This window comes from Rhinoderma darwinii, chromosome 2, assembly GCF_050947455.1.
Source record: "Rhinoderma darwinii isolate aRhiDar2 chromosome 2, aRhiDar2.hap1, whole genome shotgun sequence".
Lineage (NCBI taxonomy): Eukaryota > Metazoa > Chordata > Amphibia > Anura > Rhinodermatidae > Rhinoderma > Rhinoderma darwinii.
In genome coordinates, this window is record NC_134688.1 from 271,697,930 (window position 1) to 271,725,736 (window position 27,807).

Here is a 27,807-nt window from a genome sequence, read left to right on the forward strand (position 1 = left end):
TTGGAGGGACTAACTAATTTGCCAACCCGAAAGGCCCCATAGAAAACCCAACAGAAAGCCAATTGAAACAACAACCTTTCATAATCTGAAGGGGATATCCCGCGCAACTGAGAAAAATGGTCCTCCAACATTGCAAAAGACACCGGCATACGCTTATCCTGCCCGACATGCCCTTTCTGAAAACCCTGCAGAGCCCGCCTTATCAAAAAATACATAGTAACATCCGTACAACCAATCAACTTAAAGAAAAAGGAAAGTGCTGCTACCGACTTAACAACAGAGGAAGCTGAAGACCCACTCTCCATAAGAGATAACAGAAAACAAAACATCCCCTCTAAAGCACTAAAAGGACTCCTTTGACTACACCAAGAATCCTCCAGCTGGAACCATCTCACCCAGCAAACGCTTCGCCCACCATATCGGACGAGCAACACCACCCTCCAAATGTGTTCGGGGCAACAAACCGGATCCCTCTCCGCCTCTGGAGCTAGCAAGCGGAAACAATCCCACTGTAATCGAGATAAAGCATCCGCAATGTCATTGGAAACAGCGGGAACTTGATGAGCCCTAAATAGAATGTTCCATCTCAAACACAGCAGGACCAACTGGCGTAACAATGTGATCACCGGGGGGGAATTGGCGGACAAACTATTAATAGTGCACATGTTATCACAATGAAAAACCACTGACTGATTGGACAAAAGGTTTCCCCAAATTTCCACCACAACTAGAATGGGAAACAAATCTAAAAAACAGAGATTACCCATCAAACCACATTCCCTCCACCCTAGTGGCCAAGTACCAACATACCATTTTCCCTGAAAATATGCCCAGAAACCGATAGAACTGGAAGCAACCGTACACAATTGCAACTCCACATTCGAAACTCCTGCTGCAATCCATAATGATCTGCCGTTATATTCAACCAAAAACTAATCCCAACCCCTCAAATCCGCCTTATGCTCCTGGCCAAGGCGCTAAACACCTACAGAAAACACGGCCCATGGGCATAATTCTACAGGCGAAATTGAGCTTCCCCAACAAAGATTGCAGGAGACGCAGGGAGATTTTTGTTTTCACCAGAGCCTCCTGCACCGTTGCCCGCAGATCGACAAGTTTCGCCTCCGGCAACCTACATTCCATTGCCTGGGAATCAATTTCAATTCCCTTGAAACAGAGCGTTGTGGTTGGTCCCTCAGTTTTTTCAAACGCCAACGGAACCCCAAAGTCAGCAAAAATATCCATCACTGCCTGTAACAATATAGCACACGACGGCCGAGCCGCAGGGCCCACACAAATGAAGTCATCCAAATAATGAATAACTGCTTTAGAGCCAGCTCATTCACGTACCACTCCAAAAATGTGCTGAAGGCTTCGAAATAGGCACAAGAGATAGGGCACCCCATAGGGAGGCACCTATCAATATAAAAAAGGCCATCAAACGAGCACCCCAGCAAGTCCATGGATTCTGGGTGCACTGGCAAAAGGCGAAATGCAGACTCCACATCCACCTTAGCCATCAGTGCCCCTTGCCACACCGTCCCAACCAAACGAACCGCCTTGTCGAACGACGTATAGGAAACCCGCGTCAAAGCTCATCAATATCATCATTTACCGAAGAACCCTTCGGATAAGATAAATGATGTATAAGCCGATATTTTCCTGCCTCCTTCTTGGGGACAACCCCCAGCGGGGAGACACGCAAATTGGAAACAGGAACATTAGAAAATGGGGCCTAACATTCTACCCAACAAAACTTCCTTCTGCAACTTGTCTCGTACCACGTCTGGATGATCCCGCACCGAACGCAGATTTTTAGCCATCAAAACACCCACCCCCAGGGAAAACGGAATCCTAAATCTGTCCCCAAAACCCTTCAACAGTTGCGCCTTCTCACTGTCAGGGTTGTTCACACGCAATGTTTTCAGACGTGATTCAAGCGTTTTACGCCTCGAATTACGCCTGAAAAAACGGCTCCATTACGCCTACAAACATCTGCCCATTGCTTTCAATGGGTTTTACGATGTTCTGTTCCCACGAGATGTAATTTTACGCGTTGCTGTCAAATGACGGCGCGCAAAAAGACGCTCGTAAAATACGCCACGAAAAACGCGAGTTGTTAAAAAACGTCTGAAAATCAGGAGCTGTTTTCAGGCGAAAACAGCTTCGTAATTTCAGACGTATTTTGATACTGCATGTGAACATACCCTCAGGGTACCTCTTTAGCCAAGGCGTCATAGCGTTGAGGTTCACTGGACTCACCCCCTTTAGCAGAACCATCCCCTGGCTTCGTCATGCCTCCTCGTGCCCGCTTCAAACACGTAAAGACGAGGTGGTTACCATCCCCACACCCGGCACATTTGTGTCTATAGACACAATTAGTTCCCCATTCACAGGTGTTTTCGTTGAAGAGCCAGCAGACCCCTTTTTTAAGACTCCCTGACGAACCCGCTGATCTAGACCCGCCGGGTGAGGAATGAAAGGGGATATGCAAACCCGTGACTTCAACACGACCCCCTTGACCAGCCCCCTTTGGTGTAGTCATAAGGCACATCCAGAGGCTTATGTCCTTATGATCCCACCGTAAGGAGGACTGAACCGCCATACACTGACAAAACTGCTCATCTTATTTAAGCCAAGCAGTTCCCCCATACGTTCTATAAGCCTCCCAAATAGAATCTAAGTAACAAAATAAACAGGAACATTGTTCCGGATATTTTTCCCCTATAACGCTAGCCATGATTGAAAAGGCTTGTAGCCAATTCCCAAACGTGCGTGGAATCAGCCTATACTGTCTTCTCTCCTCATCCTCCTCCTTACGATGTTCCTTGCCCTTTTCCCTCCGTTTTACACTAAAACGCTCCAATGACAATAAAGTAAAAATAGCCAAATTTTCCCTTTTCCTAATTTTTTAACGTAGTTCTGTCGTTAAGTGTGCCCCTAATGGCCCTTCAAAACAAATGTACATGCTCCCCTTTGCTGCATCTGAAAATGGCAAGGGCTTATTAGCCCCGTCTACCTTTTCTGTCTGGACCCCTGCATCTAATGCGTGAAAAGATGAAGGGCCTGCCTCAACACTCGCAGTACTCTCCCTACATGACCCCCTGTCTAACAGTCCCTGTGCTGACCAAGCTCCAATGGGACCCGCTAGCTGTGACCCATGAGAATTAGCAACAGAAGCTAACAATTGACGCAACCCATCTAACAAATTTCCCAAAACCCCACTCGTGACAAATCCCCCGTAGAACCGCTACCTACAGGTACTTGCCCCAATAGACTACTCTCCCCACTAAAATTATTGCCTACGTGTGTGGTGCGTAAACGTTGTGACTCACCAGAAGGCTGCCCGTCGCCAGACATTAACGGGGCCATCCGTCCAGAATCCACCGAAGCCGTCTCCTGACCGAGCATCCTGGGCACCCAGAGTGCCCGCCGTAAAGCATCGGCCTCTTCCACACCGGACTCCCATCCCGACGAAACCTGGAATAGCAAATAAACAGGCAAAACACCTGCAACCTGGCCAACGTCACAATCAGAAGGCGCTGGATGATGTAAATTTTCTTCATATCCAGCAGTTGGTGCAGACCTACCACTTCTGTTGCAATACTGAAACTGCCCAGGAGGTGGCACAGGCCTGCCACCACCGATGTAATACATTTCCTGACCAGCAGATGGCGCCGGCCTTCCACGATTACTGCAATATTCAGAACGGCCACCAGATGGCGTCAGATCACCCATACTAAAGGATGTACTATGCTCACCGGCCCCTAACCCAACAGATGGCGCTCTAGCAGCACCAAAGGCACTCACCATGACAGCCGCAGAGTCCTTGCTTGCCTCTGGCCCCACGGAAGAACCCCCAACAGGCTCCCTGAACAAGCCCGCCGCACTGGAAAGGGGGGAACCGGTCCCAGCCGCTGCACCATCGATAAAGACCACTGCTCCGAACGTCCAGCTCCAGGTCGCTCCACAGGCCCACAGACTTTCCTGACCTCGTGCCGACTTGACACTCGGCGAACCGCACCTCAGCCTCTCACTCCAGATTTCTCCACAGCTGCCACCGCTCCCGACACCAACATCGATCCAGCTGCCGACACCGGAACACCGTCACCGCTGCCAGCCACAGCAGGGACTGGGACTGCCACAGCAGGGACCACCACCACAGGAACAGGTAAGGAGGAGACACACTCCTCCATCTGCACCGGGGAACAGGGGAAGTAGAGGGGCTCAAGCGTTCAGACGGCCTGGGACGCCAGGCCCTTGGGGGATGCCCTGTAGGGGATCCTGCTAAAGCCCCAAGCTGTTCTTCGACCCACTCCAGACCCTTATCAGCTGCCTGCTCCCTGACCCTGGCAATTAACTGTTCTAAACCATTCATCACAACTCTAGGCCATAAGACTGACAAGAAAACTGCTACACTGACACTGAATGCACACACCTTTTCCTGACAAAATTTTTCAAGCCATGAAATGGCTTCCCTGCTTATCCCCCTATATATACATCTCCTAACTCCACCCCCAATGCTCCCAACCCCCTAGCAACAATTCCTAACTCAAACCCACCCACCAACCTATAATCAAAATACCCCTCTAGGTGACCCCTTGCAGGCCCAAACCCGTCATGACCGCCCTCTGACCAGCTCTTCTTAGCTCTGGGCTCACACACTTGGGTTATCACAGAGCCAATATTGCACTATTAATCAGCTTTTCCCCATAAAGTATCAGAAGGTCATCTACATACTCAAGCACACACACCAGTTGGGTACTATTAGAGTAGATGCACACATTGCGTATTTTTCTGCGGAAAATATGCATCAAAACTGCAGGAAATTAGAAGGTAAAATCTGCAACTAAAAGTGCGTTTTTCAATGCGGTTTTTACATTTTGATGCATAAATCGGTGGGTTTTCATGCTGCGGCTTTTGGTGCATGTTTCTGTAGAACTAGACAGATACAATTCGCAAGCGAAAACGCAAGATACATTGAAGTAAAAGGATAGTGAGGCAGCACTACCAAATTTGTAAAAAAAATATCCTTTTATTCCACGTGTGTGCGACGTTTCAGCTCAGTGTGTGCCTTTCTCAAGCATGCTTGAGAAAGGCTCACACTGAGCTGAAACGTTGCACACACGTGGAATAAAAGGATAATTTTTTTCACAAATTTGGTAGTGCTGCCTCACTATCCTTTTACTTGTATTGAAGGGTCATTGGACGGTGACCTAAGAGGCTTGCACCCAACTTATATCTCTTTGCCCAGTGCTGCTGATCTATGCTTACAAGATAAATTGGCATGCTGCAGATTCTAAAATACGCACCGCAGGTCAATTTACGTGCAGAACAAAAACTGCAGAATCTACACGAGATTTCTTGAAATCTCATTTACTTTGCTGGTACTGTATTACGCTGCAGATTTGCCGCACGCAAATACGCACAGAAAAACTGATTGTAATACGCATCATGTGCATTGAGCTTTAATGGTTTAACTGGTATGTGGAATTAATGAGACCAAGCACTACATGCCAGTACCTTACTAGTTTTGTGCAGCATATATATCAAAGCAGCAGAGTGCGTTTTACACCTGTTACACATTGGGGAATCACACACTCCTATTTTGTGGAGAAACTGAGGTGTTCTATACACCCTATGACATAGGGCCTTTGTAGAAGGTATATTTGAGACAGCCTGTCATGTATGGTTGTTGTGCTACATTTGAAACTTACGCAAATATTCTATGCACTTCTGTGTACCTTACTGAGGTTCTGCAGATACAGGAGAGCTATGTAGACAAATTATTAATTAGCTCATTCCTCTCCAGTAATATTGGAAAAATGAGAGATGGATGAAAGAACTTCCTTCTTGCCCTGGAATGTGCGCGGGTTGGGGGTTCCCACTAAGAGGTATGCCTTATTCAACTCGGTGGCTTAATATCAACCACTTATTTTATGCCTACAAATGACACATCTTACCAGGGACAGTGTCCAATACCTTAATTAATCTTGGGCTATAGCTTTCATGCAATGCACTCTAGCATTTGCGTGGCTTAAGCATTTTGATACATAGGCTGATACTCTAATGACTAATACTGAGGGTATATTGGATGTTATGCACTCGTTCTATACTTCACTATATTCTTCTAAAACAAATGCAACTTTAAACAAATGGCATGTTACCTGTGAGAGGTGGCCCTCACGACGACAGCTAATGGACGCCCCTATACAATTAGCTGAATTGCAGACAGCTGTGGCATCCATGCCAAAAATGAGGCCCCGGGAACAGATGGTTTGCCAGCGCAGCGGTTTAAAAAACTAGACACCCATCTCCCTAAACTTTTAGAGGTATTCAATGTGGCCACTATCAATCAGCAACTCCCTGCCTCTATGCAAGAAGCTATTGTTGCTCTACCAAAACCCGGCAAGGATCACCTATTCCCAGACTCCTATTTCTCTCTTGCTGGTAGACGTAAAGATAATGGTGAAGGCTGGCTATTAGACTGTCCCAGGTTGTTTCTACCTTGATTCAGACCAAACAGGGTTTATGCCTGCCAAATCTACAGCCCTTAATATTTGCAGATTTTATTTGAATTTGCAGCTACCTGTGGATAATCAAGGAGATTGGGTGATCTGCTCATTACACCGTGTTCCAAATTATTATTCACATTGGATTTAAGTGTCATAAACATTTAATTATTAGTTTTTCAATTCAATTAATGAGTGATGCGCGAAAAACGCCGAAATATAGAACCTGTCGTGAGTTTTACGCAGCGGACTCACTCAGCGCAAAAATCACGGACAGTCTGCACTGCCCCATAGACTTGCATAGGTCCGTGCGACCAGCGTGAAAATCACGCGGGTTGCACAGACGTAAATCACGTTCATGTAAATCCGCCCTCAGGGCTCTTTGGATCATTGTAATCAATCTCAGACACCTGTGATAATTAGTTTGCCAGGTGTGCCCAATCAAAGGAAAACTACTTAAGAAGGACGTTCCACATTATTAAGCAGGCCACTGGTTTCAAGCAATATGGGAAAGAAAAAGGATCTCTCTGCTGCCGAAAAGCATGAAATAGTGCAATACCTTGGACAAGGTCTGAAAACATTGGATATTTCAAGAAAACTTAGGCGTGATAATCGTACTGTGAAAAGATTTGTGGCTGATTCAGAGCATCACAATGCACCACATCTCATGCTGCAAAGAATACCTCTGTGTCATTGGCTGCTTTGGGCATAAAAGGAGAGAAACTCATGGTGTGGCCCCCATGTTCCCCTGACCTCAACCCTATTGAGAACCTTTGGAGCATCCTCAAGCAAAATATCTATGAGGGTGGGAGGCAGTTCACATCAAAACAGAAGCTCCGCAAGGCTATTCTGACATCCTCCAAATATATTCAAGCAGAACCTGTCCAAATACTCACAAATTCAATAAATGCAAGAATTGTGAAGGTGATATCAAAGAAGGGGTCCTATGTTAACATTAGAGATGAGCGAACTTATCAAAAGTTCGGTTCGGCTAGTTCGCCGAATTTCACAAAAAAGTTCGGTTCGGACCGAACTAGTTCTGACCGAACCTGTCACTTACGTGCGCCGAGCATGCTACTGTCCAGGGTGCTGATAGAGTTAATGGGCTGCACTAACTCTTTCAGCAACCTTCACAGTACATGCTCGGCGCGCGGAAAATACCATTTAAATGTAATAAAAAAATAAAAATTATACGTTCGTACTTACTTTCCTCCTCTCCGGCCTCCAGCGATGACGTTTCATCCCTTTCGCCGCTGCAGCCAATCACAGGCTGTAGTGGCGGTCACGCACGTCAGGATGACGCTTCATCCCACGTGACCGCCTCTGCAGCCAATCACAGGCTGCAGCGGCGACATGAATGAAACGTCATCGCTGGAGGCCGGACAGGAGGAAAGTAAGTATGAACGTATTATTATTATTTTTTGGCATGTATGTATGTTGGCATGTATGTATGTATGTATATCTGTGCATGTATGTTTGCATGTATGTTGGCATGTATGTATATATGTGCATGTTTGTATGTATATTTGCATGTATATATTTGCATGTATGTTTGCATGTATGTATTTTTGCATGTATGTTGTCATGTATGTATATATGTGCATGTATGTATGTATGTATGTTTGCATGTATGTTTGCATGTATGTATGCATGTTTGTATGTATATTTGCATGTGTGTATATATATATATATATGTATGTATGTATGTTGTCATGTATGTATGTATATATGTGCATGTATGTTGGCATGTATGTATATATGTGCATGTGTGTATGTATGTATATTTGCATGTATGTATGTTGTCATGTATGTATGCATGTATGTTTGCATGTATGTTGGCATGTATGTATACATGTGCATGTTTGTATGTATATTTGCATGTATATATGTTTGCATGTGTGTATGTATGTTTGCATGTATGTATGTTTGCATGTATGTATGTTGTCATGTATGTTTGTATGTATGTTGTCATGTATGTATGTATATATGTGCATGTATGTATGTTTGCATGTTTTTATTTTTGCATGTATGTTTGCATGTATGTTTATATATATATATGTGCATGTATGTAATTATGTTTGCATGTATTTATGTTTGCATGTATATTTGTGCATGCTTGTATATATGTATTATGTATCTTTGCATGTTTGTTTGTATGTATGTTTTCATGTGTGTGTGTGTATGCATGTATGTATGATAGTTTGCATGTATATATGTGTGTATGTTTGCATGTATGTATATTTGCATGTATATATGTGCATGCTTGTATGTATGTATGTATGTTTGTATATATGTATGTATATTTGTATATATGTATGTATGGCCATGTATGATACTGTCTGCTGGCGCCCTGTATCTAAGTCAACTTCACGGCAGGCTTCTATACATGGTATAACAGTCAGTATCACACATTAAACTGAATCTAAGCCTACGACATGTTTTATTTCATTATTTTATTTTTTTACAGGTTTGGTGTTTGGACTACGTCGGTTTCGAGGACTACTTCGATGACGGTTTTTTTTCTACAATAAAATGGTTAATGAGGGTTGTGTTGGGGGTGCTTTATTTCAATAAAATATTTTATCTATATCTTTGTCTTTTTCTTTTCAAATTTTATTATTACCACTTTAGTAATGGCCGCTGTCTGAGTGACAACATCCATTACTAAGGCGAGGCTTAGTGTTAGCCAGTGCAGAGGCTAACACTAACCACCATTATTACCCCGGTACCCAAAACCACCAGGGGTGCCGGGAAGAGCCAGGTACGATCCAGTACCCGACCATCTGTTGTGATGGTCGGGCCCTGTGGCGGCCGCAGGCTGGCATTATGAGGCTGGGAAGGGCCAAAAACAGTGGACCTTCCCACCCTTGTAATGCTAGGCTGCTGCTGCTGTGTTGTATCTGGCTGGTTATAAAAGTGGGGGGGGACCCCACGTCATTTTTTTAAATTATTTATTTATTTACATTTTTTTTTTAAAAAAGACATGGGGTTCCACCCAATTTATCATAACCAGCCACATACAACACAGTGTTATTAGCCTGGGAATGGACAAAACCAGTGGCCCTTCCCACCCATGTAATGCCAGACTGCTGCGGCCTTGTATATGGCTGTTTATTAAAAATGTGGGGGACCCGTCTATTGCTAAATTTGTTAAATTCCAAAAAAAAAACGACGTGGGGGTCCCCCCCATTTTTATAACCAGCCCGATACAACACAGCAGCAGCAGCCTAGCATTACAAGGGTGGGAAGGTCCACTGATTTTGGCCCTTCCCAGCCTCATAATACCAGCCTACGGCCGCCCCAGTACCCGACCATCACAACAGATGGTCGGGTACTGGATCGTACCAAGCTCTTGCCGGCACCCCTGGTGGTGGTGGGTACCGGGGTAATAATGGGTGGTTAGTGCTAGCCTCTGCACCGGCTAACACTAAGTACCGCCTTAATAATGGACGCTGTCAATCAGCCAACTGCCATTATCTAGGCACTAATAAAGTTTGAAAAAAAAACACAAAGACAATTCTTTTTTATTGAAATAAGAAATCCCCAACAAAACCCTCGTTAACCATTTTATTAAAATTTGAAAAAATGCAGATCTACGCAGTAGTCCAACGAATCGTAGATGTAGTCCAATCGGTACATCAAAATCTGCAACAACATAAAAAAACAGTTATCAATGTGAACAATACCAATACTTCTACTCACCTACACACATATATACACGCACACACAAACAAACAACCATACACAGACACACATATATACACAAACACAACAAGATATACACACACACATAAACAGACAAACACATATACACGAACTCACACATATCCAAACACACACACACACACACACACAGTTATACACACATACACGAACACATATACACAAACACATATACAAACAAAAACACACATACCCAAACACACATATACACAAACACATATACACAAACACACCCATATATACACACAAACACACACCCATATACACACATATACACATATACAAAAACACACACAAACATCTACACACAAACATATACACAAATACACCCATATATACACAAACATATACACAAAACACATATACACAAACACACCCATATATACACACACACATATAAAAACAAAAACAGACAAAGTCACATACCCAAACACACATATATACACAAACACACACATACACAAACACGGTTTCTTTTAAATGCTGCTGGGGAACCCGCTCGATCCACTATATAAGGCTGCGCTACAGTGCAGCATTTAAAAGAAACAGGATCCTGACCTGTCCATAGAGTTTAAGGCAGCACAGAGTATTTCAGGAGATGAGCGTGCAGATTCAGTGCTGCTGCGAACTCTGCTCTTACCATTACGTAGCTCTCAGTCTGTTACCTCTCCTCCACTCCTGTCCTCCAGAACACCTTCACATGATTGGCAAGTCACCACGTAATGGTAAGAGCAGAGTTCACAGCAGCACAGAGTATTTCAGGAGATGAGCGTGCGGATCTTGTGCGGGGTGGTGACTTGCCAATCATGTGAAGGTGTTATTGAGGACAGGAGTGGAGGAGAGGTAACAGACTGAGCTACGTAATGGTAAGAGCAGAGTTCACAGCAGCACTGAATCTGCACGCTCCTCTCCTGAAATACTCTGTGCTGCTGTGAACTCTGTTCTTACCATTACGTAGCTCAGTCTGTTACATCTCCTCCACTCCTGTCCTCTATAACACGTTCACATGATTGGCAAGTCACCACCACGCACAAGATCCGCACGCTCATCTCCTGAAATACTCTGTGCTGCTGTGAACTCTGCTCTTACCATTACGTGGTGACTTGGCAATCATGTGAAGGTGTTCTTGAGGACAGGAGTGGAGGAGAGATAACAGACTGAGAGCTACGTAATGGTAAGAGCAGAGTTCACAACAGCACTGAATCTGCACGCTCATCTCCTGAAATACTCTGTGCTGCCTTAAACTCTGTGGACAGGTCAGGATCCTGTTTCTTTTAAATGCTGCACTGTAGCGTAGCCTTATATAGTGGATCGAGCGGGTTCCCTAGCAGCATTTAAAAGAAACAGGATCCTGACCTGTCCACAGAGTTTAAGGCAGCACAGAGTATTTCAGGAGATGAGCACGGGCAGCCGTTCGTTTTTCCGAGCCGTGCTCCCATCATGCACACGACCGTAAAAACACCCGTTATTGCGGGTCGTAATTACGACCCGCAATAACGGGCTCATAGACTTCTGTTACCCACGGGTACCTTTCCGTATTCTCACGGGAAGGTGCCCGTGCCGTTAAAAAAATAGAACATGTTCTATTTTTCTATTTTACGGGCCGTGCTGCTATAATTATAATGACAGCACGGTTCGCAAAAGCGGCCGGCTGCCCGTGGCCGGCCGGCCGTGCTCGTAGTTACGAGTCGTAATTACGAGCACGGCCCGTAAAATAAAAAAATAGAACATGTTCTATCTTTTTAACGGCACGGGCACCTTCCCGTGAGAAAACGGGAAGGTACCCGTGGCTAACAGAAGTCTATGGGCCCGCTATTTCGGGTCGTAATTACGACCCGTGATAACGGGTGTTTTTATGGTCGTGTGCATGAGGCCCCGTAATGACGGGTGGCTACATGTGTGCACCCGTCATTACGGCAGCGTTGCTAGGTGACGTCAGTAAGGGTATGTGCACACACACTAATTACGTCCGTAATTGACGGACGTATTTCGGCCGCAAGTACCGGACCGAACACCCTGCAGGGAGCCGGGCTCCTAGCATCATATTTATGTACGATGCTAGGAGTCCCTGCCTCTCCGTGGAACTACTGTCCCGTACTGAAAACATGATTACAGTACGGGACAGTTGTCCTGCAGAGAGGCAGGGACTCCTAGCATCGTACATAAGTATGATGCTAGGAGCCCGGCTCCCTGCACTGTGTTCGGTCCGGTACTTGCGGCCGAAATACGTCCGTCATTTACGGACGTAATTAGTGTGTGTGCACATACACTAAATAGTCACTGTTCAGGGTGCTGAAAGAGTTAACTGATCGGCAGTAACTGTTTCAGTACCCTGGACAGTGACTACCGATCACAGTACCTGTAAAAAAAAAGACGTTCATACTTACCGAGAACTTTCTGCTTCCTCCAGTCCGGTCTCCTGGCCGTTGCCTTGGTGACGCGTCCCTCTCGACATCCGGCCCGACATTCCTTGATGACGATGCAGCCTTGTGAGCGCTGCAGCCAATCACAGGCTGCCGCGGCCTCTGCAGCCAATCACAGGCTGCAGAGGCCTCTGCAGCCAATCACAGGCTGCCGCGTCAGAAAAGGTCGGACTGGAGGAAGAAGAGGGACTCGTCAACAAGACAACGACCGGGTACGTATGAAATGCTTTTTATTTTATTTTTAATCAGCAGCCTCTTTTCTCTATCAGTGATTGATAGAGATAAGTGGCTGCCGATTTGTATAATGTTTTTGACCGGGTTCGGTCAAAACGGGTTCGGCCGAACCCGGTGAAGTTCGGATTCGCTGCGAACCGAACTTTACCGGAAGTTCGGACCGAAACCGGGTTCGGTTGTCCCGGTTCGCTCATCTCTAGTTAACATGTAACTTGGCCTGTTAAGTTTTTTTTTAGTGAAAGAGCTTTTGATTTCTGTAAATATGACCTCCTGATGCTGCAAATTCAACAAATTACCATTTTAGTTCTCTTTACAACCTTTAAAATGTTTTGATCTCTGTTGTGCATAATAATGTGAAACAGTGCATTTTGAGTTTTTTACTTCTAAAAAAAATCTGTTATCATTAGGAGATTTGTTCAATAAAATTTGCATTATACTCCAACAGTTGATGGCTTGAAGATTATACTGACTGTCATTTGCATCGACTATTTAGGAAAATCAGCAAAAAATTAAATTTGCATAATAATTTGGAATGCAGTGTAGACGCTGCCAAAGCCTTTGACAGTGTTGAATGGGAATTCCTATGAGCGGTTTTGGATAGAGTAGGAATCAGCGCTCATTTTCTAACATGGGTTAAACTGCGAGATATGGCACCCAGAGCATGCATACAAGTTAATGGATGTCTCACCCCTGCTTTTGCTTTAGTGTTTTAGACAGAAGTACACAACAGGGGGGCACGCTATCCCCTTTATTATTTGCCATGGTGATTGGACCATTTGCAGCTTTTATTAGATCAGGGTTTAAACGAGGGTCACTGGAAGAGAAAATCGTATTATATGTTGATGATATGTTGTTGTTTTTGGGGGGTTCTTACTTATTGGCAATAACCCTAATTCTTGAATATCGGAAATATTCAGATTTTTTCACGGATAAGTCAGTGTTAATGCCGGTTGATAAACCTAAATTAACACTAGCATGTGTGCACTCCTCAACATTCAAATACTTGGATGTCCACATAGCTACATGTATAACATGCATAACACATTATGAGTAATTAACTCTAAGACTCCTTTTACACTGGCCAATTTAAGCCATAAGAACAAGAAGGTTGATCAGTTCTTGTTTGCTCCTTTCACAAAGAGCCATGATCCTTAATGTATAGGAATGAGCGATCGTCATTATGATTGCTCGTCCTCATGCATTTCCATCACATAACCTTGTTTTTACATGCCGACAATGATATTTTCTGCTGCATAAACAATACAATCAAACGATGAACTAGCATTTGCTCTTTAATCGGCTGATCGTTTCCCTGTTTACATCGGGCAATGATTATGAATGAGCGTTCATATGAATGCTCGTTTGTCAGATCATTGGCCCGTGTAAAAGGGCCTTAACACCGCTGGTACTTAAATCCCTACATAGTCTCCAAACATCGCTGACAGTATCACACTGGGCAGGGACACATCCTCCTGACAAGGGGAATGGTAACATGCATTTGTCTATCAGTCCTGGACGGAACAAAGACTTTTTGTGAAATACAAGGATTTCCTGATTTCCTATAATAAACCGTTTTAGGAGAGGTGACAGATTCTCTATAAATCCAGTGGCTCACAGATGACAACTTCTCAGATTCTAATAGTTTTTCCCCCTCTTTTCTTCTCCATCCAGTCCAGATTTCATAACGACTTCTTCCGGCCATGACCCATTTCTGCAGAATTTGCCACTCAGATGTCTTCGGCTCCTTACTTTTCCAACATTTCCATACCTATAAACAAAGATAAAATTCTCATGGTGCCACACACTGTGAGCCTAAATATAAGAGCACTGTACATTGCACCCCTGAATAAAATAGTACTAAGCACTGTGCCCCTGAATATAATTGTGTCAAACAGTGTAAAGCACCACACACAGTGCCCCCTGTAAATAGCACCACACACAGCCTGCTGTAGATAACGCCACACACAGCCCCTATTGATAGCACCACACACAGCCACTGTAGATTGCGCCACACACAGCCTCTGTAGATATCATTACACACATCCCCCTAAAGATAGCGTCACAAGCATCCCTGCTCTAGATAGCATCACACACAGTCCCCATTATAGATAGCGCCACACACAGCCCCATTAGATAGCATCACACAGCCCCCCTATGGATAGCATCCCACACAAACACCCCCTGTAGATAGCGCCACACACACCCCTGTAGAAAGTGCACACCCCTCCCTGTAGATAGCATCACACACAGCCAACCTATAGATAGCTCCACACAGCCCCCTGTAGCTAATGCCAGACCGCCACCCTGTAGATAGCGTCACAGAGACACCCTGTAGATAGTGCCACACAGCCCCCTGTAGATAGCATGACACACACCTCTGTGGAGGGCGCTACACAGCCCCCTGTAGATAATGCCACATGGCCCCAGTAGATAGTGCCCCATACACCTCCCTGTGGACAGTGCCACACCCAAACCCTGTGGATAGCACCACACACCACCCCAGTAGATAGCATCACACACAGCCCCCTTGTAGATAGCTCCACAAATCCCCTATAGATAGCGCCACACACACCCCTGTAGATAGCTCCACACAGCCCCCTGTAGATAACGCCACACAGCCCCCTGTAGATAGCGCCACACAGACCCCCTGTAGATAGCGCCACACAGCCCCCTGTAGATAGCATCACACACACCTGCCCTGTAGATAGCGCCTCACACACACACACCCCTGTAGGAAGTGCCACACACAGCCCCTGTATATAACATCACACACAGCCCCCCTGTAGATAGCGCCACACAGATCTGTAGCTAGTGCGCCACACCCCCCCTGCAGATAGCATCACACACCCCCCCTTTAGAAAGCACCACAAACTTTACACTTTGAGGAGGAGAGAGCAAGTGGCAGAAAGCACGGCCGTCACTCGGATCACATCCAAGTGACGGCCGTGTTTTACATGGCCCCATAGACTTCTATGGGAGCTGTGCGGCCGTGAGAAAAGCCCACATCTGCATATTAATGCTGGAGGAACTATCTTGAGCTGACAGTAGGTGGCGCTGTGTTAACTATTAGTTATTATCCTTGTGTAGCTCCTCTAGTCTATATGTACACTCTGGTGATGATGTTAGGTATCTCTTGTATTCTCCTTCTTGATGTTGTTACTGATAATGGTTGCTATTTGTCCCAAGTAAAAAAAAGTTTTGTTCTCCCACAATGAGTTCTGTTGAAAGCTGCAAATACTGCAACAGATTATGGGTCCAGTCACAGACAAATGAACTGAACAGCACAACTTGGTGACCAGATTGATACCAGGAATCATCCAGAGGTCTCATCTCCTGAATACAAGTAACATATAAAGGAAGATGGCGGCAGCTCAGAGCTGAAACTTACGGTAGCCAAACTGAACAATGACAATTACCAACTATGGAAGTTTAAAGTGGAAATGTTACTATCCAGAGATGACTTCTGGGAGGTTATTACTACAGAGAGACCAGAGATCAATTATCAGGAATGGGACAAGAAAAATAGACAGGCAAGGGCCACCAAAAGCTTATTAGTGGAGGATGACCAACTTATCCACATCAGACTTGACAGCAGTGTAAATGGTATGTGGGATGCATTGCAAAAGCTGCATGAAAGATTCAGTTTAAAAAGCAAGTTATTTCTGCTGAGGAAACTCTATAAAATAAGACACAACAAAGAAAAAGATATGCAAGAGCATATAAATGCAATGCTGGAAGTGGTTGCACAACTGAGGTTAGTCGGTGAGGACATTAAAGACAACCATGTTGTAGCCATACTTCTATGTAGTTACCTGACTCATACGGTGCACTGATCAATGCTCGAGACAAGGCCTGAGGCAGATCTGACACAAGAATTTGTGAAGACCAGTCTAGTAGATGAATACCAGAGAAGAAAGGAAATCATACAGGACTCCACATTAAGTGACACTGGAATAGCTCTTAAAGCTACAGAGACAAGATATCAAAAGAAGGAAACAAGCATTTTTCAGATGCAACAAACAGGGACACCTAAAGAAAGACTTTACAATATGAAAGGCAATAAAGCAGAAACAATTTCCAAAAGGGACTAAACAAAAGGTCAAAGCCACTGTAATGACAGGGATAGGGAAACAGACAAGTGAGCCCTAATCTACCCGCCACTCAGTCCCTGCCTACTTGCAATGACCCGCCCTAGGCGACGGGGTACAACTGGGCGACGGTCCCTACACTCAGTAAGTGCACGACAGACAACCAGACAAGGAAACACAGAACAAAGGGAAACAGGGCAGTTGCCCACGGCAACACCGTGAGCAACAAGAGTAGTAAACGAGCCGAGTCAAACCAGGAGAGTACGAGGTGCCAAACGCAGAGCAGGAGAGTAGTGAATAAGCCGAGTCAAACCAGGAGTGTACGAGGTACCAAACGCAGAGCAGAAGAGTAGTCAGTAAGCCAGGGTCAATACGAAGCAGGGACAAGTAGTTCAAGAAGCTGCAGCAGGGCCAGGAAACCAACAGAGAAGAATCACAAGCAAGGAGGAACAGGAAAGGCAGGTATAAATAGACAGAGTGCGGGAGCTAGCTCCGTTTGGCCAGGCTGTGATAGGCTCTCCCACTCCTAAGCCTGCCATCCTGAGTGGTGGAAGATGGAGTCAGTCTCACAGACATAGAAGCAGGTGCAGACTGATTACCTATGGGCGTGGATACAGAAGCTGTGCCTGGCAGATCCTTAACAGTACCCCCCTTTTATGAGGGGCCACCGGACCCTTTCTAGATGGACCTGGTTTATTGGGGAAACGAAGGTGGAACCTCCTGACCAATACCCCAGCGTGAACATCCCGGGTGGGTACCCAAGTCCTCTCCTCAGGCCCGTATCCTCTCCAATGGACCAGGTACTAGAGGCAGCCTTGGACCATCTTGCTGTCCACAATCTTGGCCACCTCGAATTCTACCCCCTCAGGGGTGAGAACGGGGACAGGAGGTTTCCTCGAGGGAGCCAAGGACGGGGAGCAGCGTTTAAGGAGGGAGGCATGAAAAACGTTGTGTACTCGAAAAGATGGGGGCAACTCCAGTCGGAAGAAGACAGGATTGAGGACTTCAATGACCTTGTACGGCCATATAAACCGGGGAGCAAACTTCTTGGACGGGACTTTAAGGCGCAAGTTCTTTGACGATAGCCACACCAGATCCCCGACCATAAACAAGGGGTTAGCAGAACGTCTTCTATCTGCCTGAGTTTTTTGTATGCTCTGGGACGCCTCTAGGTTCTTCTGAACCTGGGCCCAGACTGTGCACAGTTCCCAATGAACGACCTCTACCTCGGGATTGTTGGAACTACCAGGTGAAATGGAGGAGAACCGTGGATTAAACCCAAAATTACAGAAAAAGGGGGAGACCCCTGATGAGTTACTGACGCGGTTATTAAGGGAAAATTCGGCGAGGGGAATGAATGAGACCCAATCATATTGACAGTCAGAGAAAAAAGACCTTAAATATTGTTCTAGAGACTGATTAGTCCTCTCGGTTTGGCCATTAGTTTCAGGATGGAAGGCAGAGGAGAAGGACAGATCAATCTCCAACTTTTTACAGAAGGCTCTCCAAAACAAAGAAACAAATTGTACCCCTCTGTCAGAAACAATATTGACAGGGACCCCATGGAGACGCAGGATGTGTTTGACAAACAAGGTAGCTAACGTCTTAGCATTGGGTAGTTTTTTGAGGGGCACAAAGTGGCACATCTTACTGAAGCGGTCTACTACAACCCACACCACCGACTTGCCTTGAGATGGAGGCAAATCGGTGATAAAATCCATGGAGATATGGGTCCAAGGTCTCTGGGGAATGGGCAAAGAATGTAGTAAGCCCGCTGGTCGGGAGCTGGGAGTCTTAGACCTAGCACAAACCTCACAAGCGCCGACGTAGGCCTTAACGTCTTTAGGCAACCCAGGCCACCAATAGTTTCTGGAAATGAGGTGCTTGGTACCCAGGATGCCTGGATGACCAGATAGTGCGTAATAATGATTTTCCCTAAGTACCCTTAGCCGGAATTGCAAGGGAACAAACAGCTTGTTCTCAGGAAGGTTCCCGGGAGCTGAACCTTGATCAGCCGCAATTTCAGAGACTAAGTCAGAATCAACAGAGGAAATGATTATACCTGGGGGCAAAACACAAGCAGGATCTTCCTCCGAAGGAGGGCTGGCCATGAAGCTACGCGACAGTGCATCAGCCTTAATATTTTTAGACCCAGCCCTATAGGTAACCAAAAAATTTAATCTGGTAACAAATAACGCCCATCGAGCTTGTCTCGGGTTTAGCCTCCGGGCCGATTCTAGGAAAACCAGATTCTTGTGGTCGGTAAGGACCGTTACCTGGTGCCTAGCCCCCTCCAGGAAGTGGCGCCACTCTTCAAATGCCCATTTAATGGATAAGAGTTCGCGGTTGCCAATATCATAGTTACTCTCAGTTGGCGAAAACTTCCTGGAGAAGTAGGCACAGGGACGGAGATGGGTGAGGGACCTGGTACCCTGGGACAAGACAGTCCCCACTCCCACCTCGGACGCGTCAACCTCCACGATAAATGGCTCCATTTGGTTGGGCTGTACCAACACCGGGGCCGAGATAAAGAACTTCTTAAGGGCCTCAAAAGCCTGGACAGCCTCAGGAGGCCAGTGGAGGAGATCAGCACCCTTGAGAGTGAGGTCCGTAAGAGGCTTAGCGATGACCGAGAAGTTAGCAATAAATCTCCTGTAATAATTAGCGAACCACAAGAAGCACTGTAACGCCGTCAGGGAGGCAGGTTGGACCCATTCCGCCACAGCCTGAACCTTGGCGGGGTCCATGCGGAATTCATGAGGAGTGAGGATTTGACCCAAAAATGGTATGTCCTGCACCCCAAACACACATTTTTCGGTCTACGCAAACAGTTTTTTTCCCGAAGGACCTGGAGCACCTTCCTGACATGCTCAATGTGGGAGGATCAGTCCTTGGAAAACACAAGTATGTCATCAAGGTACACTACAAGAAATACCCCCAGGTAATCTCTTAAAATCTCATTTATGAAATTCTGGAAGACCGCGGGAGCATTACACAACCCAAAGGGCATGACGAGGTATTTGAAATGACCTTCGGGTGTGTTAAACGCAGTCTTCCACTCACCCCCCTCTTTGATGCGGATAAGGCTATACGCCCCCCGTAGATCAAACTTAGAGAACCATTGGGCCCCCTGAACCTGATTAAAGAGATCAGGAATCAAAGGAAGGGGATACTGGTTCCTTACAGTGACCTTATTCAAGTTACGGTAGTCAATGCATGGCCTAAGACCACCATCCTTCTTCCCTACGAAGAAGAAGCCAGCACCTACCGGAGAAGTAGAGGGGCGAATGTAACCCTTGTCCAGGCATTCCTGGATATACTCTCTCATGGCTTCACGTTCGGGACAAAAGAGATTAAATATCCTACCCTTAGGGAGCTTAGCTCCTGGTACCAAATCGATAGCGCAATCGTATTCTCTATGAGGAGGTAACACTTCGGAGGCCTCCTTAGAGAAAACATCAGCGATGTCCTGAACAAACTCAGGTAGCGTGTTCACCTCCTCAGGGGGAGAAATAGAATTAACAGAAAAACATGACGTCAAGCATTCATTACCCCATTTGGTAAGATCCCCAGTATTCCAGTCAAACGTGGGATTATGCAACTGCAACCAGGGAAGGCCTAAAACCAAATCGGACGATAATCCCTGCATCAACAGTACAGAGCACTGCTCCAAATGCATGGAGCCAACAAGGAGTTCAAAAACAGGGGTATGCTGTGTAAAATAACCATTAGCAAGAGGAGTGGAGTCGATACCCACTACCGGGACAGGTTTAGGCAAATCAATCAAAGGCAAAGCTAGAGACATAGCAATTTCCACAGACATGATATTAGCAGACGACCCTGAATCCACGAAGGCACTGCCGGTAGCAGACCTACCACCAAAAGAGACCTGAAAGGGAAGCAAGATTTTATTACGTTTCATATTTACGGGAAATACCTGTGCGCCCAAGTGACCTCCCCGATAATCACTTAGGCGCGGAAGTTTTCCGGCTGCTTATTCTTACGTCTAGGACAGGTGTTCACTTGATGCTTGTCATCCCCACAATAGAAGCAGAGACCATTCTTCCTGCGGAACTCTCTACGTTGTTGGGGGGACACTGAGGCCCCGAGTTGCCGAGGTACCTCCGAGTCTTCCGTGGAAGAACGAAGCAACGGAACCTCGGGAGGCATCATGGGGGAGTCAGAGGAGAAAACACATAAACGTTCACGTTGTCGTTCCCTGAGACGTCGGTCAAGTCGTACCGCTAAAGCCATAACCTGGTCTAGGGAGTCAGAAGAGGGATAGCTAACTAGCAGGTCTTTCAGGGCGTTCGACAGACCCAACCTAAACTGGCACCTTAAGGCAGGGTCATTCCACCGAGAAGCTACGCACCACTTCCTAAAGTCAGAGCAATACTCCTCAACAGGTCTCTTACCCTGACGTAAGGTCACCAGCTGATTCTCGGCAAAGGCAGTCCTGTCAGTCTCGTCATAAATGAGTCCGAGAGCAGAAAAGAAAAGATCAACGGAGGAAAGTTTAGGGGCATCAGGAGCCAAGGAGAAGGCCCATTCTTGGGGCCCTTCCTGGAGCCGGGACATAATTATACCCACCCGCTGGCACTCAGAACCTGAGGAGTGGGGCTTTAAACGAAAATAGAGCCTACAACTCTCCCGAAAGGAGAGAAAAGTCTTCCGGTCCCCTGAGAACCGGTCAGGCAACTTGAGGTGGTGTTCAAGAGGTGAGGTGAGGGGCACTACCATGGTAGCATCAGGCTGGTTGACCCTCTGAGCCAGGGCCTGGACCTGTAGGGAGAGACCCTGCATTTGCTGAACCAGGGTCTCAAGGGGGTCCATAGTGGTGTGAGGGACCAGGGTAGAGTAGGTATATGGGCTTGTGATTATGTAATGACAGGGATAGGGAAACAGACAAGTGAGCCCTAATCTACCCGCCACTCAGTCCCTGCCTACTTGCAACGACCCGCCCTAGGCGACGGGGTACAACTGGGCGACGGTCCCTACACTCAGTAAGTGCACGACAGACAACCAGACAAGGAAACACAGAACAAAGGGAAACGGGGCAGTTGCCCACGGCAACATCGTGAGCAACAGGAGTAGTAAACGAGCCGATTCAAACCAGGAGAGTACGAGGTGCAAACGCAGAGCAGGAGAGTAGTGAACAAGCCGAGTCAAACCAGGAGTGTACGAGGTACCAAACGCAGAGCAGAAGAGTAGTCAGTAAGCCAGGGTCAATACGAAGCAGGGACAAGTAGTTCAAGAAGCTGCAGCAGGGCCAGGAAACCAACAGAGAAGAATCGCAAGCAAGGAGGAACAGGAAAGGCAGGTATAAATAGACAGAGGGCGGGAGCTAGCTCCGTCTGGCAAGGCTGTGATAGGCTCTCCCACTCCTAAGCCTGCCATCCTGAGTGGTGGAAGATGGAGTCAGTCTCACAGACATAGAAGCAGGTGCAGACTGATTAATATGGGCGTGGATACAGAAGCTGTGCCTGGCAGATCCTTAACAGCCACAATATCTGTTCCATATGCAGATAATTGGAATGGCACATTTAAAGTGACAAATGGTCCGATATTGCATGGCTGGTGTATTGACTCCAGAGTAACAAGTCACATGACAAGTGATAAAAGTTTTTCCTCAGAACTTGACTTAAATAACATGGAAACAATTTATCTTGCAGATGGAAGCACAATAAATACAGAAAGAACCGGGCATGGGATCTTAGTAAGCCCCAGTCAAAATGGACACAACTTAGCTATACCAGTAAAAAACGTAAAGCGGGTGATAGTCAGTGCCAAAGCAGATGAGCATTTATATAATCTCAACACTGTGAAGGAACAGGTGAGACACTGCACACATGGACACAATGACTGTATTCACATGTGGCATAGACGTTTAGGTCACAGACACCCAGAAAGCATACAGGAACTGCAAAAGCGGAACCTAACAAAGGATCTTTCAGTGTCCACTTGTCCAGTCACTGTTAGATGTGAATATTGCATTAAATCTAAAGCTACAAAGACAACTCTTCCTAAAGAAAGCAAGACCAGAGCCTTACAACCACTTGACCTAATACACAGTGATGTTTGTGGTCCTATGAAAGTGCCTACACCGAGCGGCAACAGGTATATAGTGACCTTTAGGGGGGATTCACACGAGCGTGATTTTCGTGCGTGCAGGCCGCGTATTTTCCGCACGCCACGCACTGCCCTATAGAAGTCAATGGGGCAGTTCAAACAGTGCGTGATTTGTGCGCAGCGTTTGTTCGCTGCGTACAAAACGCGACAGGTTCAATATCTCCGCGTATTTCGCGCATCACGCACCCATTGAAGTCAATGGGTGCGTGAAAACCACGCAGGTCGCACGGAAGCACTTTCGTGCGAACCGACTGAAACAGCGCACCAGCTGTCAAAATATGAATGTAAACAGAAAAGCACAACGTGCTTTTCTGTTTCCAAACATCCAAATGGAGTGTCTTTGAGATGAGCGAACCCGGACAATCGAACCGAACTTCACCGGGTTCGGCCGAACTCGTTTTGGCCGAACCCGGCAAAAAAAATTCCGGTACGCGACGTCAGGAGATAGTCACTGTCCAGGGTGCTGAAAGAGTTAAACTGTTTCAGCACCATGGACAGTGACTACCGATCCCAATAAACATGAACCTGTAAAAAAAAACAAAGTTCTGACTTACCGATAACTCCCGGCTTCTTCCTCCAGTCTGACCTCCCGGGATGACAATTCAGTCCAAGTGACAGCTCCAGCCAATCACAGCCCAAGCACAGGCTGCAGCGGTCACATGGACTGCCGCGTCATCCAGGGAGGTGGGGCCCGATGTCAAGAGAGGCGCCTCACCAAGGACGCGTCACCAAGGCAACGGCCGGGGAGGAAGTTCTCGGTAAATACGAACTTTTTCTTTTTTTTTAACAGGTTTCTCGATATTGTGTTCGGCATTCACTGTCGAGGGTGCTGAAAGAGTTACTGCCGATCAGTTAGCTCTTTCAGCAACTTGGACAGTGACGGGCATCGAATAGCCTCATCTCTATGATGGCGGCTGCGCGAAAATCACGCAGCCGCGCATCATACACGGATGACACACGCAGCTGTCAAATGGTTTTTGCTTGCGCAAAACGCAGCGTTGTTTGCACGCGCAAAAACGCAACGTTCCTCTGAATCTGCCCTTAGGGTATGTTCACACGTAGTGACCAAAAACTTCTGAAAATACAGAGCTGTTTTTGTTTTTGTAGCAACCCGCGTTTTTCGCTGCGTTTTTTACGGCCGTTTTTGGAGCTGTTTTTCAATGGAGTCAATGAAAAATGGTTTAAAAAACGTCCCAAGAAGTGTCCTGCAGTTCTTTTGACAAGCCGTCATTTTACGCGCCGTATTTTGACAGTGACGCGTAAAATAAAGGCACGTGGGAACAGAACTTCGTAATTCCCATTGAAAGCAATGGGCAGATGTTTGTAGGCGTAATGGAGCCATTCTTTCATGCCTGAAAACACTGCGTGTGAACATACCCTAAGGGTATGTGCACACGATAACTGCATTTACGTCTCAAATTACAGAGCTGTTTTCAGGAGAAAATAGCTCCTGAATTTTAGACGTAATTGCTCGGACTCGCGTTTTGCTTGGCGTCCGTTATGGACGTAATTTGGAGCTGTCCTTCATTGGATTCAATGAAAAACGGCTCCAATTACATCCCAACAAGTGTACTGCACTTCTTTGACGAGGCTGTTATTTTACGCGCCGTCTTTTGACAGCGACACGTAAAATTACAGGTCGTCGGAACAGTACATCGGCAAACCCATTGAAATGAATGTGCAGATGTTTGCCGACGTATTGGAGCCGTGTTTTTTTAGGCGTAAATCGAGGCGTAAAACGCCTCCATTACGCCTGAAAATAGGTTGTGTGAACCCAGCCTAATAGATGACTATTCAAGATACACCATTCAAGATACACAGTCAGTTATCTAATGAAGAACAAAAACGAAGTTTTGGATTAATTACAAGACTATGTAACGAAGACAAGCAACACGTTTCAGAGGAAACCAAGGGAAAACAGCTCCTGATTTTCAGGTGTTTTTGAAGCTAAGGCTGGGTTCACACGACCTATTTTCAGATGTAAACGAGGCGTATTATGCCTCGATTTACGCCTAAAAATACGGCTACAATACGTCGGCAAACATCTGCCCATTCATATGAACTAAATGCTGTTTTTCCCATTGATTTCAATGGGCAGATGTTTGTAGTCATTCACTTCGAATTGATAATGGAGGCGAATTCACAGGACACAAAATAGAAGACTATTTGAAACAACATGGGATAGAGCATCAAAAGACAGTTCCACATACACCAGAACAAAATGGGGTATCTGAAAGGAACAAAAGAACTCTGACTGAAATGATCAGATGCATGCTGACAGATTCTGGATTACCTGAAAAATATTGTGGTGAAGCCGCAATGACAGCTACTGATTTACAAACTAGACGCCTCTCCAGAACAGTGGAGAAAACCCCATATGAACTGTGGCATGGCGGGAAGACAAGTGTAAAACATTTAAAAGTTTTTGGATGTAGAACATTTGTGTATATTCCAGAAGAAAAACGCACCAAACTCCCAAAACAGAGCAGTAGAAGGAATCTTTGTCAGATACGGTGACTACTGTAAAGGTTACAGAATCCTTAACCCTAAAACAGACAGAGTTACTATTAGGCTGGGTTCACATAACCTATTTTCAGACGTAAACGAGGCGTATTATGCCTCGTTTTACGTCTGAAAATAGGGCTACAATACGTTGGCAAACATCTGCCCATTCATTTGAATGGGTTTGCCGACGTACTGTGCAGACAACCTGTCATTGAGGCTGGGTTCACACGACCTATTTTCAGGCGTAAACGAGGCGTATTATGCCTCGTTTTACGCCTGAAAATAGGGCTACAATACGTCGGCAAACATCTGCCCATTCATTTGAATGGGTTTGCCGACGTACTGTGCAGACGACCAGTAATTTACGTGTCATCGTTTGACAGCTGTCAAACGACGACGCGTAAATTGACTGCCTCGGCAAAGAAGTGCAGGGCACTTCTTTGCAACGTAATTTGAGCCGTTCTTCATTGAACTTAATGAAGAGCAGCTCAAGATTTACGAGCGTCACAGATGCCTCGTATATTACGAGGAGGAGCATTTACGTGTGAAACGAGGCAGCTGTTTTCTCTTGAAAACAGTCTGTCTTTTCACACGTAAATGCCTGCTATCGTGTGCACATACCCTGAGGCATCGTCGTTTGACAGCTGTCAAACGTCGACGCGTAAAAATACAGCCTCGTCAAAAGAAGTGCAGGACACTTCTTTCAGACATAATTTGAGCCGTTCTTCATTGAATTCAATGAAGCACAGCTCAAGATTTACGGCTGTCAGAGAAGCCTCGCAAAATGCGAGGAGGAGCTCTTATGGCTGAAACGAGGCAGCTGTTTTCTCCGTAAAAGCCTCTCATCGTGTGCACATACCCTTACGTTTGAAAAGACAGACTGTTTTCAGCAGAAAACAGCTGCGTCGTTTCAGACGTAAAAGCTCCTCCTCGCATTTTGCGAGGCATCTTTGACGCCTGTAATCTTGAGCTGCTCTTCATTGACTTCAATGAAGAAAGGCTCAAATTACGTTGCAAAGAAGTGTCCTGCACTTCTTTGCCGAGGCAGCCAATTTACGCGTCGTCGTTTGACAGCTGTCAAACGACGACGCGTAAATGACAGGTCGTCTGCACAGTACGTGGGCAAACCCATTCAAATGAATGGGCAGATGTTTGCCGACGTATTGTAGCCCTATTTTCAGACGTAAAACGAGGCATAATATTCCTCGTTTACGTCTGAAAATAGGTCGTGTGAACCCAGCCCTAGCAACAGTGTAACTTTTGCTGAGGATCTGAAAGATGATGTGATAACATTACTGGAATAAAGAGCAGAACAGATAACTGACACTGATCAGACTACCTGTATGTCTCCTGAGCAAATGGCTGAAGTTAGTGGAGGCCCAAGCCCTGCCATTGAACAAACGCTACCAAACCCAAATACAGAACCAATGCGTTCAACAAGAGAAAACAAAGGTAGACCACCTGTACATCTCTCATACAAGGCAAGCACCGCCACTGTATATGAACCTGCATCTTGGGAAAAAGTATCCCAGCTTCCAGAACGGGAAGCCAATAAATAAATGAAGGCTGCAGAAGATGAAATTAGATCCATGCTTGACACCAAAACATGGAGGCTAACACAGCTGCCACTAGGTAGAAAAGCCATAGGTTTTAAATGGACTTTTAGGGTATGTTCACACGCACTATTTACGGACGTAATTCAGGCGTTTTACGCCTGGAATTACGGCCGAAAATACTGCTTGAAAGCGTCGGCAAACATCTGCCCATTCATTTGAATGGGTTTTACGATGTACTGTGCAGACGGTCATTTTTTTTACGTAAAAAAGATGCCCGCGTCAAAGAAGTGCATGTCATTTCTTGGGACGTAATTGGAGCCGTTTTCCATTGACTCCATAGAAAAACAGCTCCAATTACGTCCGTAATGGACGCTGCGATAAACGCCTGCACATGCCATTACGTCTGAAATTCAGGAGCTGTTTTCGCCTGAAAACAGCTCCGTAATTCCAGCCGTAACGGACATGCACGTGTGAACATACCCTTAAAGTTAAATACAATACAGATGGCACGGTGGAATGATACAAAGCAAGACTCGTTGCCAAGAGATGGTCACAAAAATATGGAGAAGACTACGATGAGACATTTGCTCCAGTAGTCAAACATGCCACCGTCAGAACCTTGCTCGCCGTAGCAGTT